The 17562-nt window shown below is 36.3% G+C and overlaps 1 protein-coding gene across 4 annotated transcripts in view; it reads right to left on the minus strand.

Moving 5' to 3' along the window:
* Positions 1–17562, minus strand: part of LOC111510906 (organic cation transporter protein) — a 205714-nt gene that overhangs the window by 74281 nt on the left and 113871 nt on the right. The window contains exon 1 of one of the 4 annotated variants that reach the window (XM_074177162.1): positions 12204–12498. The exons of the other annotated variants lie outside the window; for them this stretch is intronic. The gene's annotated coding sequence lies outside the window, so the exon portion shown is untranslated. Of the gene's footprint in view, positions 1–12203; positions 12499–17562 lie in introns of those variants that run through there. 4 annotated transcript variants of the gene reach the window in all.

Genomic DNA, 17562 nt, shown 5'->3' on the forward strand with positions numbered 1-17562 from the left:
TACATGCAGATAATGTTCCGTAAGATTGTTTATCTTGAATAATTCTAAATAAAGAGTCCAAGATAGCATATCTCTACCTCTTATGTGGTAGCCACTACACAGAGTGGTCCAACGAAAAGTATGCACCTTGCTTTTCTCCTTTTTTTGTAACTTAACGCAAAAATGCTCTGACAGGTCCATTCTGCTTTTGAGGAGGACACATTTTAGATGTATTTTTCTACCTGTGCCTTCAACCCCCTAGCGAGGGTGAGTAACAACCCTAAAATTTTAAATGGGAAGTGGGGTCGAGTGATATATCATTTGAAAGGGCACAAAATTATCTTTCCAATGATACCTAATTTGTTGTATTTCACTCAAACATGTAGGTATTATGAAGAAAAACAACTACAACCCAGTACTTTGAAATGTGTAATTGACTTAGTAGAATCCTACTTCAGCAAGTGCTGAAAATGTGACCCATTTGCTTCCATACAATAATACAGATTTTGTTCAAATCTATTCCTAACATTTTGTAGCATATCAGGTGTTATACTTCTGCACTCTGCTGTAATTCGTTGGCGAAGATCTTCTATGGACTCGGGTTGCGTAGCAAAATATTTATTTTTCAAGTGTCCCCAACGGAAAAAGTCTAAAAGTGACCTGGCAGGCCATTAGATGGGGCCTCTCCTTCCAATCCACCGTCCAGGAAACCGATCATCTAAAAACTCTACCGGAGCAACATATTGAGGGGTGCTCCATCTTGCTGGAAATGAAGCCGATCATCGTTATGATTTTGGTCATTTTCAATTATTTCTGTTATGAGAGGATCAATTGTATCTTCAAGCATGTTCAGGTAGACCTCACCAGTTAAATATGCCACACCAGACATTGATTTTTTGAGGGTACTGGGTATGGACCTCTCGGAATAAGTGTGGGTTACTGTCATCCCAGTAACGGCAATTATGCCTATTCACAGCTCCATTCAAAAAAAATTTACTCTCATTGGAAAAGCACGTGTTGAATGATAGGTGCGAATCATCAATTAGTAGCTGGCTCAGTTGTTCACAAAATTGCAACCTTCTATCAGGATCATCTTCATTGTGTTCCTGTACTAATTTAATTTTGTACGGATTAAATTTATAGGCTTTTAATATCCGTATTATGGACGAACGGGAGACACCTGAGGCTGCAGCAAGCTGACGGGTACTTTGAGTATGATCCAATTCAACATGTCCCAAAACAGCGACTTCCACTACTTCATTTCTGATCAGTTTCCGTGGCTGGTGTTTCACATTACAAACAGATCGACAAACTTTTGGACTAACTTGGCAACGTACGAATCATTCACATTTTTCCCGGGATGACTGTTATTAGAGAGGCGAGCAGTAAGTCTAGCACAACTATTATGTTGATAATAAAGTTTAACAATTTCAACTCGTTCAGGAATCGAATAAACCATTTTTACAGTAAAGTTGAAATAATTTCGAAAGCAACCGAACTGAATCAATGAACGTTTGCCTAAATTCTTTTTGTACACTTATCTGCTTTGTTATTTGAACCAAAAAACGCACGAGAGAAATTGAGGAATGTAGTAGTGATAAAAATGCCGTTTTTTGCGCATTTTCATCAACACCAAAAATATCGAGTAAATGTTCTTGCTTTTTTTATAACTATTCAAGTAAATATAACAACAAATTAGGTATCATTAGAAAGAGAATTTTGTGCCCTTTCAAATGATATATCAATCGACCCCACTTTCCATTTAAAATTTTCGGGTTGTTACTCACCCTCGCTAGGGGGTTGAAGGCTCAGGTAGAAATATACATCTAAAATGTGTCCCCCTCAAAAGCAAAATTGACCTGTCTGAGCATTTTTGCGTTGAGTTACAAAAAAAGGAGAAAAGCAAAATGCATAGTTTTCATTGGACCACTCGATATGCAAAATACTGAGCCATAAATACAATTGAATTGTATACGTTTTTACAATGCATATTTCAGAATATCTGCCAAACTCTTATTAAAATTGATACAATTGTCATTTCAAGTATATAATATAAAAAAAATTTGTTTTTTACACTTAATAATATGGACGAATCGTTTAAAAGCTATCACGATAAGATTACCTTGACGTAACGCAGTAAGCCAGTACGCGTTGCGTCTAGTGTAATACGATGAAGGACGATACGCGTGGTAGAGAGGCGGTCTAAGCAATGAAGCGCCATCGCCGAGAACGCGACCCGAACGCGGGCAGAGGCGTGAGGGCAGACGTCGTTGATGATTGTGTTAGTTTTGCAAAATTTCTTTATAGGTACCTAACATAATTCGATTCTCGAAGCTAATTAGTGCAGTTGGCATATTTCTTTAGTTACTGTATTTTTAAAGTAAAAATATAAATTACTAGCTGTTGCCCGCGGCTTCACCCGCGTAGAATTTGGTTTGACACATTAAGTTTCGTGATACACCATTTTGAGCGGATAGTTACAATATTTTTTCATCAACCCAAAACTTCAGGTTTCTAACTTCAAAACTGTCAAAATTCAATAAAATCTTTGAACCCCTATTGTTTCCCCTCGGGTCGGAAATTCCTGATTCCGTTTCTTGATGCTACGCTGTACAAAGAACCTACCTGCATATTTCAAGATTCTAGGTTCAGTAGCTTCGGCTGTACGCATTTATAATATTAGTATGAGTAGGATTAGTAGGATTACCAATGAATTTCATTCAAATCCTTTCAGTTTTTTTGCTGATGCTATTCAATGTTATATAAGTGGGTACCTATTGATTGACTGAACCTAAAATCTTGAAATATGCAGGTGAGTTCAAGAAAAGGAATCGTAAGTAAGGGCCGCTGTAAACGCTCCAAGATATGTACCGAATAGGTACATATTCAGAGATCTAGACCTGAACATACACTACGTGGACGCATACATGAGGAAACACGCAGAGGACACGTTCGACAGAATTCGAGCGCACGACAACCCAGTGCTAAGCGACTCACACAACGCATTGAACAGGGATGACCCCAAATTCCGAGAGATGGACAAACACAGGAGGGCAACGAAACAGAACTTAAGACCACCCCCGAGAGTCGTTGTCAGGCGACTCCGGTAAGTGTGAGTCGCCTCCGGTAAGTATGAGTCGCTCATGCCCCCTCCCAGGTCTCAACCTGGGAGGGGGCATGGGGGGAGAAAGGGAATCAGGAATTTTCACCCCTAAGGAGGAAAAATGGGGGTATGAAGATTGTATCGATTGTATTGTCAGTTTTGAAGTTGGAAACCTGAAGTTCTGGGTTATTAAAAAATATTGTAACGATTTAGTCAAAATGGTATGTCACGAAGCTTAACGTGACAAACTAAATTCTACGCTGGCGAAGCCGCGGGCAACAACTGGTACTGTTACAATTATCGTATCCATCTGAAAATCTTTTTAATTACCACATCATGTGAGAACATTATTACATAAATTAAAATGGGTATAGTAAGCTATCCTTGAAAGTTAGACATATGTCGACCTATAAAAAAAGATCAATTTGTAGTGAACTGTTTTGTTAAATCTCAAAGGGATTAGGGGGCGTTTTCGATATAAGCTCTCAGGGTAGCACCATCGCTCCGAAGTCTCATGGATCATCATAAATAAACCAATTCACACAAAATATCTTCAAATTATACGGAGGATTTTGTTAATTCAATAGTACTTCATTCGAAATTCAGTAGGTGGAAATATTGTAGACATGCTTATATTTGTATAAAACTATTCCATTGCGGAAAGCGACTACCTACATCTTCAATCAACAGATAAATTTCTTATTCAAAATAATGATAACATCATAAATGTATTTACAATCTTACGAAAGTACTCACCAACGTTTAAAGCTAGTTCTTACCAGAATAGGATTCACAGTTAACACTTTCGATCACTATCATTAAAAATTGATTAAAAAACGTTTAAATCTTTTTTTTATTTTCATCAACAATATCTGCAATTTAACCTAAAATTTTCCAAGTGAGTTCGAGGGTTTATTTATAGCCGGACAATTGGCCTTGCCAATTCACGACCTGCACCTAATTGCTACTTATAGAAATTCATGGTTCATGTTGGGCATTCTTTTGTTGTTAAATGATATTAATTCTTAGCTTGGTATTAATTATTATAGAAAAACAAATGAAAAATGTCCATGCAACAACATTTATTTTCAATTGATTTTGATCACGGTCAAAAAAATTAAATTGACCTCAAATGATGTACCTGTTTGGTACGATTCAAATTTCTTTCTTACATTATATTGTGTTATGGACTGTTTCGAGGAGAGATACATACGAAACATTAAACTCTCCCAACGTACCTACATAATAAGTTCTAGTGAATGCCTGTCAGAAAAGTACTACCTACTTTCGCGGCTAATACCACGCAGAATATTTAATTTGTCCCCCTCGGGGCTTTGTTTACGAGATGGAGATGTAACTAACAATCTTTCTCTCAGATGAAGGCTTTATACATGTAGTCGAGCCAATAACTCTACAAAAAAAACAGGTGTAAACAATGTTTTACTGTGAATGTATGGATACTTTCAAGAGGATGAAGAATGCCGATTGAATTTAAAAGAAAGATCTCAGAGCTTTGTCTAAAAACGTTTTTATGTATTTCGAATGAAAACTGAAATGAAGACAGACTACTCGTATTGAAATTATTGTTCCTATTCACAACACCAAACATCTCCCAGTCTAATTAGACAATTGAAGTAATAGTGGGGAATAGATTAGAAAGTTGAAAGTTAGATAAAAGATTAGTGATAACAGAGGAATTGCACCTATATTTTTTTAAAAAACTGGAAACAGTGCCGTCAGAAATTAACAAAAAGGGCGATAAAATGCAGATAGCCCAATTCCTATATTATTTTGGAGAGGGTGGCATGTCCACCTACAATTCCTTTACTTTTGCGAGTGACGGTGAGAAGAATAAGTTGAAAAATGTAGTTCAAAGTTTTGAAAATCATTTTCTACCGAAAAAAACTTATATTATGAAAGATTCAAGATTTTTTTCGAAGAAACGTCAAGCGGGTGTCACGAAAGAATAGTACGTAACTGACTTGAAAAATAGGTAAAGCCCGTTCCTGTGAATTAAACAAATTGGAAGATAAACTCTTCAAAGATATGATAATACGTGGCTTGCGAATTCAGATTGCTCAGGAAAAAATTACTACATGAAGCTATGAAAATTTGTTTGGTGGTAAAAGAACTATTGAGGAAATATCTGAAACTGAGTCTGGAACAGATGAAGAATTTCCTTCAACGTCATCAAATAAAGAAAATTTCAAACAGTAAAGAAAAAACATTTGCAACAAAAATGTCTGTCGAAGCAAGTTATTCCTAAAAGACATGTAAAACCTAAGAGACCCGTAACGGTTTGGACAGAAAAAAAGCTAAAAGAGTGTGATGAAGAACAGTATCTATTCACTAGTGATACTAAGTTTTCAGAATGTTTTGATACGCTAGAAAATTCTGAAGATTTTTTTTCGTTTCTCTTTCCAGAGGACCTATGGGATATGATAGTTCTTGAATCCAATCTAAAGTATATGCAAGACAATGTTGACAAGCCAGCCAACATAACTATACAAGAATTAGAACAACAGTTCATTGGTATTACTGTAAAAAATAGATTGGAGGAGAAATAACGTTTCCTCCATTTTAATTATAACTCAAAATTTATTCGTTTTGGCCTCCCTGAACATGATGAGTTGTTCAAAGTTAGACCATTATTAGATAAGATTCGAAGACAGCTGCTCATGGTATCTAAAGAAGAGTTTTTATCAGTTGATGAAAAAATAATTCCAACTGAAGGAAGACACCAGCTAAAACAGTTTAACCCGAAAAAACCTCATAAGTGAGGAGGGGATATAAAAATCTTGTTTTAAGTGGTGCATCTGGATTTAGTTAAAACTTTGATATTTTTGCTGGAGAGCAAAGTAATACCTTTCCAGATGGAGTACCTGACTTGAGAGCAAGTGGAAATGTAGTGACCCGACTTACTTTTACTGTACCACGAAATAAAAATCACAACATCTTTTTCGATAATTGTTTCAATAGTCCAATGCTACAGATCTATCTTTCGAAAATTGGTTTGTTGTCTTTGGGTAGTGCAAGGCCAACTCGTGTAACCGACTGTATAATGCCCTCAGAAAAAGATATGAAAACAAAAGGCAGAGGGAGCATGATGGAAAAAACTACTATTATTGATGAAGTTTCCTGTGTTACTTGGTTCGATAACAAATTATTGACAATGTTATCTACATTTGTTGGGAGCCCTCCAGAAACTACAAAGGAACGGTACTCTAGAAAAGAAAAGCAATGCATAACAATTCGTTGTCCTGAGGAGGTAGATATGTATAACAAATATATGGGCGGTGTCGATTTATTGGACCCCATGCTAGGATTGTACAAATTCTGTGGCGACGTAAAACTAACGAATATTTACCATTATTCGACTTTAAAACATATGTAACTGAACATCTATGTGAAGTGGGAAAAATATCCAGAAAAAAGGGGACGGCCATCCACTTCGGAAATCCTGACTTCAAGTCGTGGAAGCACACCTACAAATGGACGTGAGGGTTTATCAAATGCTGATACACAGCCAGCAAAAAAATTTAAAAAATGTTCACGAAGGAGACAAGATTTTATAATAAATTCAGTGCGAATAGATTCTGTAGGGCATTTTCCTGTATGGAATGGCTCAAGAATGTCAGAACGATTGTAAATTTCGATTATTTATTTCATGTAGAAAATGCAACGCGTATCTTTGCCTAAACAAAGATAGAAATTGTTTCCTGAACTTTCATTTATAATTTTGTTCTTGCATGGAAAGCCATATATGGCTGAAGCTTGAATCCCCATTTTTTGCTTTTATGCATACGAAGCCATATATCAATGGCTTGAAATATTTTTTTCTTCGAATATTAAAAAAATATGTTTTTTTTAATATTATTTCCTTAATTATACATAATAAAGACGTTTACACATTCAGTTGTTTTCTATTGAACAAATCACATCGAGATTATCAGGTGTACAATACTTCAGCAAATTAGAAGCCAATAGTGAATTCTGGCGTTAGTTTGGAAGAAGACAGCGCGAAATTATGGAGTTTCGGTACACCATTTGGGCGTAATGGCTTTTTGATATGCTATACGGAATCCGATATGTTCCTGAAGTTTTTCATACGCGGAAAAAGGATATTTTTGATTTGGAGGGAGTCGAACTGTAATATCGATTACATCGTAGTCTGGGGGAAACGAAACCAGAGCAAAGTGTGAATTTGCCCTTACTGTAATAACTTTTATGGGACATACAATAACAATAGATGGTTATTACCCATGTACGAATGGAAGCTATAAAAATATTCAACAGCCTAAAAATTCAAAAGAAGTGCAAACTTTCTTGGTGATAGTCATTTATGTTGGTAGATTCGTACCAAATTTATCGAATCCAAATTCTCCGAATCAGTGGACAGAACATACAAAATCGTTTTCAGAATCGAAAAAAGTTCTCAGAAAACTTAATAAAGATGGCACAAATTAAAAAATAAATATCAGCGATTTTGTTTAGTTGTGGGAAATTTAGGAGTATTTACGAGTATATGAGCGCAGCTTTATTGCGGAAAGCGATCACCGACCATTGCTTGATGTTTTTCAATAAACTACTATATGCATGTCTTGCCCAACTTCAAAGAATGGTATTGCAGCTACATAAATATGACTTCAAGCTGGTTTTCAAGCCTGGTAGAGATTCTTGGCTGGTGCCAAGAGAAATAACTATTATATTTTAACAATAATTTGATAATACTAATAATATTATTGATAATACTTGTCAGATTACAGACATTTTTTTTCAAAATAGTTAAGCTGAAGATAATGATTCAAAACTGTTTGACATGTACAATTAGAAAAGTACCGGAACCTCTCAAATAATACTATAGATATAGGAATTAAATCGTGGAAAGTAAGGTTTTTTTGTTTAGGGGACATTAATTTAAGACACCAAAGGTGAGGTATACCTGTATGGTACACCTGTATAGATTAACCTTGCAAGTTTTTCCAATTTAATCTTCCTCTTGAAGATGATCACTTGGTGATCGAAACACGTGTCGAGGTGTTGGGGAAAAACTTCAGTAATATTCATTACAACACGAAAGGTTCCAAACAGTGCATCACAAATAGGGGACATTATAATAGTACCAAAAAAGTTGAGGAGAGAAATCATTCAGAAAATTTATTTTTAAGAAATTTTGGTTTTACGAAGTATAAAAATCGAGCGAAACAATAGTTTTTCTGGCCAAGTATGTGTAGAGAAATAGGAAATTTCATTCTGAATTGTAAAGTTTGTGTCAAACACAGTGTCAAATTCTAAAAAAGAATTAGTAATGCATGACATCAAACCGGGTATAAAATTGGGTGTAGCATTTTGTATTTGGGTCATGAAATGTACTTACTTGTAGTCACACCAAATTGGTTGTTGAACTCATACCACTGGATGAAAATGCACATTCTCTCATAATGTGGTCAAATGTTTGAAACGTTTATTTGCGAGATAAGGTGTTCAATTCATATTGTTATCTGACAAATTCCTCAATTCAATCAAGTTATTTTTTCTGAAAAGTAAAACTTTGAACACATTATATCCAGCCCACGATACTCTCAGTCAGAAAAGATGGTGGAAAGAACGAAGCAAACTATAAAAAAATATTACTTGAAGCTGTTGAAGATGGAAGGGAAGAAGAATTGGTTTTATTAATGTATAGAAATACTCCTATGGAAAACGGTATTTTCAACATCTCAATTGATGATTTTCTGATTGATTCGGCCGTTACTTGATGAAGATCCATAGTGATTTCAAAAACTACACCTGACGATTTGATCTCCACAAACTTTATTTGAAAAATATATCACAACATGCTTCGCTAAAACATTAGCTTTTTCAAGTGATTTATTGAAAAAGCTAATGTTTTAGCGAAACATGTTGTGATATATTTTTCAAATAAAGTTTTTGGAGAGAAAAATCAATTGATGATGTTTTGTTACTTACAAAAACCGAAACCACAAAATATCAATTTTGAAAGTTATAATAGGTCATCAGAGAAACAAAAACAGTTATATGATTATTCTTTTGAGAATTTGAAACCTTTGAAAATAAATACCTAGTAAGTTGAGATATCAGACACAGTTAAGATCAAAATGGTATTTTGGTAAAATAACAAACAGAACTATGACAACGTTTGTATGCAATAGAAAAGAATGATGGATCAAAAATAATTCGAAATCGAAGGTTTATTGAGATTTTACCAAATCAAGGATGATCTACCAAATGAAAATGATCATGAAGAGGTTGAACTTTCATCTTCATTCAGTGAGTTTAGTTACTGTTATACTAATCTTAAGTCAATATCATCTGGTCGACCTGGTGAAAAGGTAAAAAACAACACAGACTGAGTTATTACCGAAATTTGGTTTTATTCGTCATGTTAAAGAAATAGGGAACTGAAATGAATACAGTGTATTGAAATTGGTGTTTTTATTCACAACACGGAACAACTTCTAATTACAACTGATGTGTGAAATTTTACTGGTGATAAGAATTCAGAAAAATATATATCGTGGTGTTTGGACAATAATAAAGCATGCAAAAACTATACAAACATAGGTTTTCACGGTAGGAGTCACGATTAAAACAAAAACAAAATCCGGGCTAGTAGGACTTGATCGAATGGAACCTGAAGTACCAAACTTTTCATCTGCTACTGCGTCAGACATCATCAGTGGTATGCGCGTTGACTGCGAGAATGGCGTCTGACTCAAGAAAAATATTGACGACTACCAATTAGTATAATTTAGTGAACTATATAGTGCAACCTACCTTCCAACAGCTTTTCTTCAATAATATAGTTAGAGAGCTAACTAATTTCGTTATTCAATGATCGTTTCTGATTATTTAGGAATCTCAATAACTATATAATATATATAATAAAAATATATATAATAAATATTTCGTTTATATAGGTAAGTGGAAAAGTAAGGATTCAAATAACAGGGTGATAATTGAAAATACTTCTGAATACTACTTACTCACATATATATACAATCAATCGCATCAAAAACACTTCACTAACTTTCTTCGAAAGCTTCTGATAATTCCTCTTCCATATTCCCTGTTTCACTATGACTGTTGTTATTTGAATCAATAATTAATTCATTTCCATCATTAATATGGAAGTGTCTAATCTTCTGGTCTTTTTCAACTAAAATCATTTTTTTAATGCTTTTCTGCCAGTCTTCTTCCGTAATATTAGATACTTCTTCTTCAATTGGCTCTATTACCTTCTTATCAAATTTTGCAAAATTATTTTTACGCCTGATGCTTTGTTTCAAATTTCCCCAAATCAACTCATTGAAAACACGAAAATAGGGGGGAAGTCTCAGTATGGTGTATCCATACTTTTCAGCAATACTCTCAAGGGCATACACTTTTTCAAATGTTTTTGTCTGTGAAACTTCAAGAAGTTGGTTTTAGGTATAGTAATCTTCAAAATACAAATTGTTATCCATTAAAAAACTTTGTATTTCATCTTTCCTCGAATTTTTATTCGGTACGTTGACGATCTGTCGCGAAGGATAGGAAGCGTTGTCAAGAACTATTACACTATTCGCATCCAAACTTGGAATCAATGTTTTCAAATCATTCTTCGAAAATATAAGCTTCCATGTTCTTAGATAGTCAACATTGCAGTCTTCAAGTTTTTTCCACATAATTTCAAAGAATTCGGAAGCCATCCTTTACTTCCTCCGCAATTACAATGATTAGCCGCGATCATTTGTTTGCAGGCATGTTAGGCGTACACATTCTCGAACCATCAGTCCACCCTTTCGTAACTATGTCGTGAGTGTCATACCAAGTTTCGTTCGAATAGAAAATTTGCCGTTGTTCTTTTCTGTATTTAGTTACTTGTTCTAAATATATGTTACACAATTCCACTATTCTTCTGCTTTTTCCATAACTGCTTGACGTTTGTTCATTATTTCAAATCTAAATCCTAGTTTCTTTATCCAATTCTGAAGAGTTTTGTCACAGCAACTCGCGGTATGGCCGGAAGTTATCAATTTCTTCCTTATGATTTCAGTTGTAGAAATCTCATTGTTTTTGTAACAGTCGTATATGGTTTTTTTCAATGATTTTATTGGATGAACATCTAAAGGTTTTGGTAATCCTGTATCACATCGCGTTGTGCTTTCATAAGGTTTTTTTTGACTATTTTACGTACAATTATGAAAGGAATTTTGGTCAAATCTTATGTTGCTTGTAATAATTTGTTTCCCTCGAAACCAAACTTGAGATGTAGATTCTTATATACATTGAAACATACTTTCTGTGTTTCAATATTCAAATGCATCAGAATCTCATTCACTGGTATCTCTTTTTCGCATTGTTCAACATCGCTATTGGAATCACTACACTAGAAAAAGTCTGCGTCGTTATCACACTCGTTATTACTATTAGAACTTGTTCAAAAACGCCACATTTTGAACAGATAACAAACATTTTAAGTAATTATGACTGCACCAATATCGAATTTCAACACTCAAATCGCAATCAGTTCCTGAACTTAACATTGATGACACGACGGCATTAACCATCCCCGCTTTTCCCCGATTTCTATTCGTCACCGTAACATGACTTCAAAATCAATTATATGACTCTTCAGCCAATCATAAAACTCGTTTAGTGAAAATCATCCAATATAAACCGCCAAGTCCACACTCCATGTGGACTAGTTCGCTGCCGGTTCATTTTTATGTATTGGTTATTTTGCCTTTGAGAGTGCCGCTAACTTCAAAAGTGCACAATATCGTTCACTTCGACTATACTTATCAGCAGCGCCTAAAAGGATTATGTTGTATTACTAGCTGGTCTTAAACGGTATCAGCAAAAATATACCCCTGTAGAACAAACTACCTAAACTTAAAAAACAAACGATTGATGTTAGAACTTGGCCATTCTACTTAGTCAAATCATCAGGTATTATAACCAGTCATACTTTCAAAGAAATATCAGTAACCGGAAACATCTTTGTTGTTGACTTCACCGATTGATCATTTTCATTTTTTACAGACCGATAAGATGCATGCACTGCATAATTTCATCAACTGACATTCAAATTTCAGTACCCACTAGTAATATTCACCTGAATTCTTTACTTGGTTGCAAATAAAATGAATCCTGGAAGTAATCAGTTTCAAACTACTCAAAAGCACTACGCACTACTGAACTGTGATTCTCGTAGCAACTCCTACATCATTTTATTACCACTGGAAATTTTCTATGATTCAATTAGAAATTTCCCAGTTATGCGAGAAACATTATTTGTCGTTCCCAATCTCCGTAATAATGAAAAAAGAAGTTATTGCGATAATAATCCAAGACAACTTGTTTGGCTGTCTTCGCTAATCGGTAAAAATCCCTCGGTTCTACGAACGATTTTAGTGTAAACAAATACGGAAACTGCCCCGAATAACCTCTGAATTGATACTGAATTAGTTTATAATGTGGCACTCAATCGATGTCTTGCCGGTGGTAAAATATAAAAAACAAAAACACACCTTTAGCCTTTCAATCTGACCACTGTATCAAATTTTGACATATTTCCACTATAGCAATAATATTAATAAGAGAGTTGATGTATACCCCAATGAATGGAAAACTTGAATTTTTCAATGCTTAATGCAAGGCGCATACTGCGACAGGACGACACAGGACGGGAACATGCCGGAACGAGAACATGACGTGAAGTTCCGTTTCTCTTTACATAGTTTATCATTGCGTGGCGCGCACCAAGGTAGGCAACGACTGCGACTTTCTATATACTTTTTATGGGGAGGCATCCTATTCCTGTCTTGGCATGTGCCTGTCCGTTGCCTGACTTAGTGCGCGCCCCGTCATAAGAAACTAGAGAAAGGGAAACGTAACTTCACGTCATGTTCCCGTTCTGTTTCGTCCTGTCGCAGTGTGCATGGAACACTGCGACTTGGAGGGGAGGCGTGCTGTTCCTATCCTGGCATGTGCATGTCCGTTGCCTGCCTTAGTGCGCTCCCCGCCATAAGAAAATATAGAAAGGGAAACGAAACTTCACGTCATGTTCCCGTTCTATGTCGTCTTCTATAGTTACTTATGGGGGGGAGGTCCTATTCATGTCCTGGCATGTGCCTGTCCGTTGTCTGCCTTAGTGCGCGCCCCGCCATAAGAAACTATGAAAAGGGAAACGAAACTTCACGTCATGTTCCCGTCCTGTGTCGTCCTGTCGCAGTGGGCATGGAACACTGCGACTTTCTATAGTTTCTTATGGGGGGGCGTCCTGTTCATGTCCTGGCATGTGCCTGTCCGTTGCCTGCCTTAGTGCGCGCCCCGCCATAAGAAACTATAGAAATGGAAACGAAACTTCACGTCATGTTCCCGTCCTGTGTCATGCTGTCGCAGTATGCATGGAACACTGCGACTTTCTTTGGTTTCTTATGAGGGTGAGGCGTCCTGTTCATGTCCTGGCATGTGCCTGTCCGTTGCCTGCCTTAGTGCGCGCCCCGCCATAAGAAACTATAGAAATGGAAACGAAACTTCACGTCATGTTCCCGTCCTGTGTCATCCTGTCGCAGTATGCATGGAACACTGCGACTTTCTTTGGTTTCTTATGAGGGTGAGGCGTCCTGTTCATGTCCTGGCATGTGCCTATCCGTTGCCTGCCTTAGTGCGCGCCCCGCCATAAGAAACTATAGAAATGGAAACGAAACTTCACGTCATGTTCCCGTCCTGTGTCATGCTGTCGCAGTATGCATGGAACACTGCGACTTTCTTTGGTTTCTTATGAGGGTGAGGCGTCCTGTTCATGTCCTGGCATGTGCCTATCCGTTGCCTGCCTTAGTGCGCTCCCCGCCATAAGAAAATATAGAAATGGAAACGAAACTTCACGTCATGTTCCCGTCCTGTGTCATGCTGTCGCAGTATGCATGGAACACTGCGACTTTCTTTGGTTTCTTATGAGGGTGAGGCGTCCTGTTCATGTCCTGGCATGTGCCTATCCGTTGCCTGCCTTAGTGCGCTCCCCGCCATAAGAAAATATAGAAAGGGAAACGAAACTTCACGTCATGTTCCCGTTCTATGTCGTCTTGTCGTAGTGTGCATGGAACACTACGACTTTCTATAGTTACTTATGGGGGGGGAGGTCCTATTCATGTCCTGGCATGTGCCTGTCCGTTGCCTGCCTTAGTGCGCGCCCCGCCATAAGAAACTATAGAAATGGAAACGAAACTTCACGTCATGTTTCCGTCCTGTGTCATGCTGTCGCAGTGTGCATGGAACACTGCGACTTTCTTTGGTTTCTTATGAGGGTGAGGCGTCCTGTTCATGTCCTGGCATGTGCCTGTCCGTTGCCTGTCTTAGTGCGAGTTATGTGAAGAGATTTTGCAGACTATCCAAGGAAATGCAGTGCTTGCAGATTCCCACCCCGGATCCAGAAAAGATTATCATCGTAACTTTTTACTCATTCATTTTGCAGATCTCGATGTGAGAAGTTCTCTAGAAATTTTATATTGTAATTTTGAATAAAATAAATTGTTTTTAAAAACGGTTTTCGACTTCAAAGTTACTTAACTGGCGCAGTCGCTGTAGGATTATTTCGCAGTTCGTTTTCGCGAAGTTCACGGCATCGGGTCCGATTCCGAAAATTGAACGTGAGTTTCAACTCTTTGGCGTTTACTACCTACCTCTGGAGTTCACACGAGGAAGCAGAAGAATCACATCAAAAAAGCAGCTCTGAAGTACAAGTAAGTACCGAGTTCCTTTTTTACCCATTTCCCTGAATAGGAAAACATTAGATTTAGGCAAAATATATAAGTATTTTTTCTTGATTCTCAAATCCAATCCTGAATAGGATATTACATTGAATAATAACGTAAAATTTTGATGAATCTTGATTCAGAAATTGAAAATTTAATAAATAACTTTAATACTACTGTGGTTTTAGAAGAAACAATGCCTAACGGAAACACAGAACAAATTAACGTTAGTATGCTTAGATTATATGTAGATACGATTACGCCATACGATGGCAATCAAAACGGATTAAGTCAGTTCATTTCAAATTGTGATTTTCTAAATTCTACTTATTCAAATTCAACAGATCCTATTTTCAAGCAATATTTACTGAAGGTCATTCAATCAAAATTAATTGGTAGAGCCAATCTCTTAGTAGGAAGTAGAATAGAGTTAAATAACTGGGCCTTAATTAAAGAGGCGCTCATTCAATGTTTTGGAGATAAGAGAAGTTTGGAGTGTTTAGAACAAGACCTTCTTGTAGCCAGACCTTTCAAAAACGAACAACCATTAGATTTTGCAAAAAGACTACAAGTTCTTCGTAGTCATTTGATTCAAAGAATAAATTCTTATAGCATTCGAGAAATGGATGAAGCAACAAAAATAATTTATAGGCGACAATATCAAGTTATGTCATTGAGCACTCTTATAAGAAATCTCCCGGCTCCCTTACAACAAACAGTTAGATTTAAAAATCCGGATAGTATTGAAACTGCTATTAGTTATATGATAGAAGAAGAAAACTTTTTCTATGCACAAAATAATTTTAGACATTTCAGTAACCAAAACAATTTACCGAAAAATACCCCAGATCGTCCTAGACAGCAAACAACCTATTTGCAAAACCCCATTTCCAATACACAGCAATATTCTCGAACATTCCAATCGAATCAATCAAACCCCCCAATACAGCGATACACGCAGACAGTCCCTAACCACCAAATTCCACCTAGTTTTCAAAATTTTCAGAATAACCCAAACAGATTTCCTAGTAAACCCATACCAATCCAACCTAGACCCACTGTCACAAAATATCTGACAAATAGACAAGTATTCGGTCCCCCTAGAAATGTATTCAAGCCCACCGGACAAGTTCCGAATTATAATCCAGAACCAATGTCAACAACTTCAAGGAATACATATAAAACTTCCAACATTCCCAAATTTAATCAATTTAGACCCACGGGTCCTCAAAATTTCCAATCTGAAGAACTTTACCAAATTGACAGTAAAGAAACCTCACCCGAAAATGATGACTATTTTGACGAAACTAATCAAATTGCCCAAAACGAAAATATATACTTCGGTAATACCGAATGCTATGATTACGAATACCCAACACACTACGATAATATCGAAGAAAAAGATACTGAACCCTCTCAACCGAAACCGGATGAAAATTTTTGGTCAACATCTCAAACCGATCCCCCTGTATAAACGAGATTTTCTCGGATGCCCACTCAACCGACCTACCGTTCATTGAAATTAAAAATCCGCCTATCAAATTACTAATAGACACCGGTAGTATGAACTCTATATTAAATCCAGCCATTGCAGAAAAATATTTTCCAGAATTTATATACCAAAATCCAACGAAAATCAAAACAGCTATCGGTGAGAAAGAATCCTTATTTAGAGCCGAAATACCGGCCTTTCCTGAATTTAAATCTTCCGATAAAATAAATTTCATATTATTTCAATTTCATAATCAATTTGATGGGTTACTTGGCCTTAACGATACTCGAAATTTAAAATTTTCTATTGATTTTAAAAGAAACCAACTTATTAATGAAAATCTATGCATTCCAATTTTTTATAAGTTGAATAGACAACATTTCACAATCTCAGTGGATTCACATGAAATCGCGGCTATTAAAATTCCTGTTAATTTCTATGAGGGCGATGTCATTATACCCGAGATGAAACTTGACACTCTTTATTTACCGGAAACCTTATCTACAGCGAAACACGGATTTGCAAAGACAGAAATTATAAACAACACTGATACACGAGTTACCGTAGTAATAAAAACACCTATTGAAGTAATTCCTTTAACAGGGTGTCTCAAAGAAAAATTTGAATTTTTCCACGTTGAAAATTTTTTGCCTGAAAATTCAAAAATCACTTTAAAACAAAATATAGAACATCTAATTAGGGTCGATCACTTGAATTTAGAAGAAAAACAAGCAATTATTAAGCTATGTAAAGAATACACTGATATTTTTCATAAAAGCAATGAGAAACTTTCCTTTACAAATCAAGTTAAACATGTAATTAAAACAACGGACAAAGTCCCGGTCCATTCGAAATCATATCGGTACCCCTTTATTCATAAAGAAGAGGTGCAGAAGCAAATTTCAAGAATGCTAGAAGACGGAATAATACGACCCAGTCAGAGCCCATGGAGTAGTCCAATTTGGGTAGTCCCGAAGAAGACAGACGCAAGTGGTAAACAAAAGTGGCGAATTGTGGTAGACTACAGGAAAGTGAATGAAAAAACTATTGAAGACCGGTATCCCTTACCTAACATTAACGACATTCTGGACAAACTTGGACGTTGCCAATATTTTTCCACACTAGATTTGGCATCTGGCTTCCACCAGATTGAAATGGACCCCAACTCAGTTTCGAAAACTGCTTTCAGCGTTGACCAAGGTCACTACGAGTATCTGCGCATGCCT

The sequence above is a fragment of the Leptinotarsa decemlineata genome, unplaced genomic scaffold (genome assembly GCF_025532065.1).
Source record: "Leptinotarsa decemlineata unplaced genomic scaffold, Ldec_3_MD MMD2_tig00002159_RagTag_RagTag, whole genome shotgun sequence".
NCBI lineage: Eukaryota > Metazoa > Arthropoda > Insecta > Coleoptera > Chrysomelidae > Leptinotarsa > Leptinotarsa decemlineata.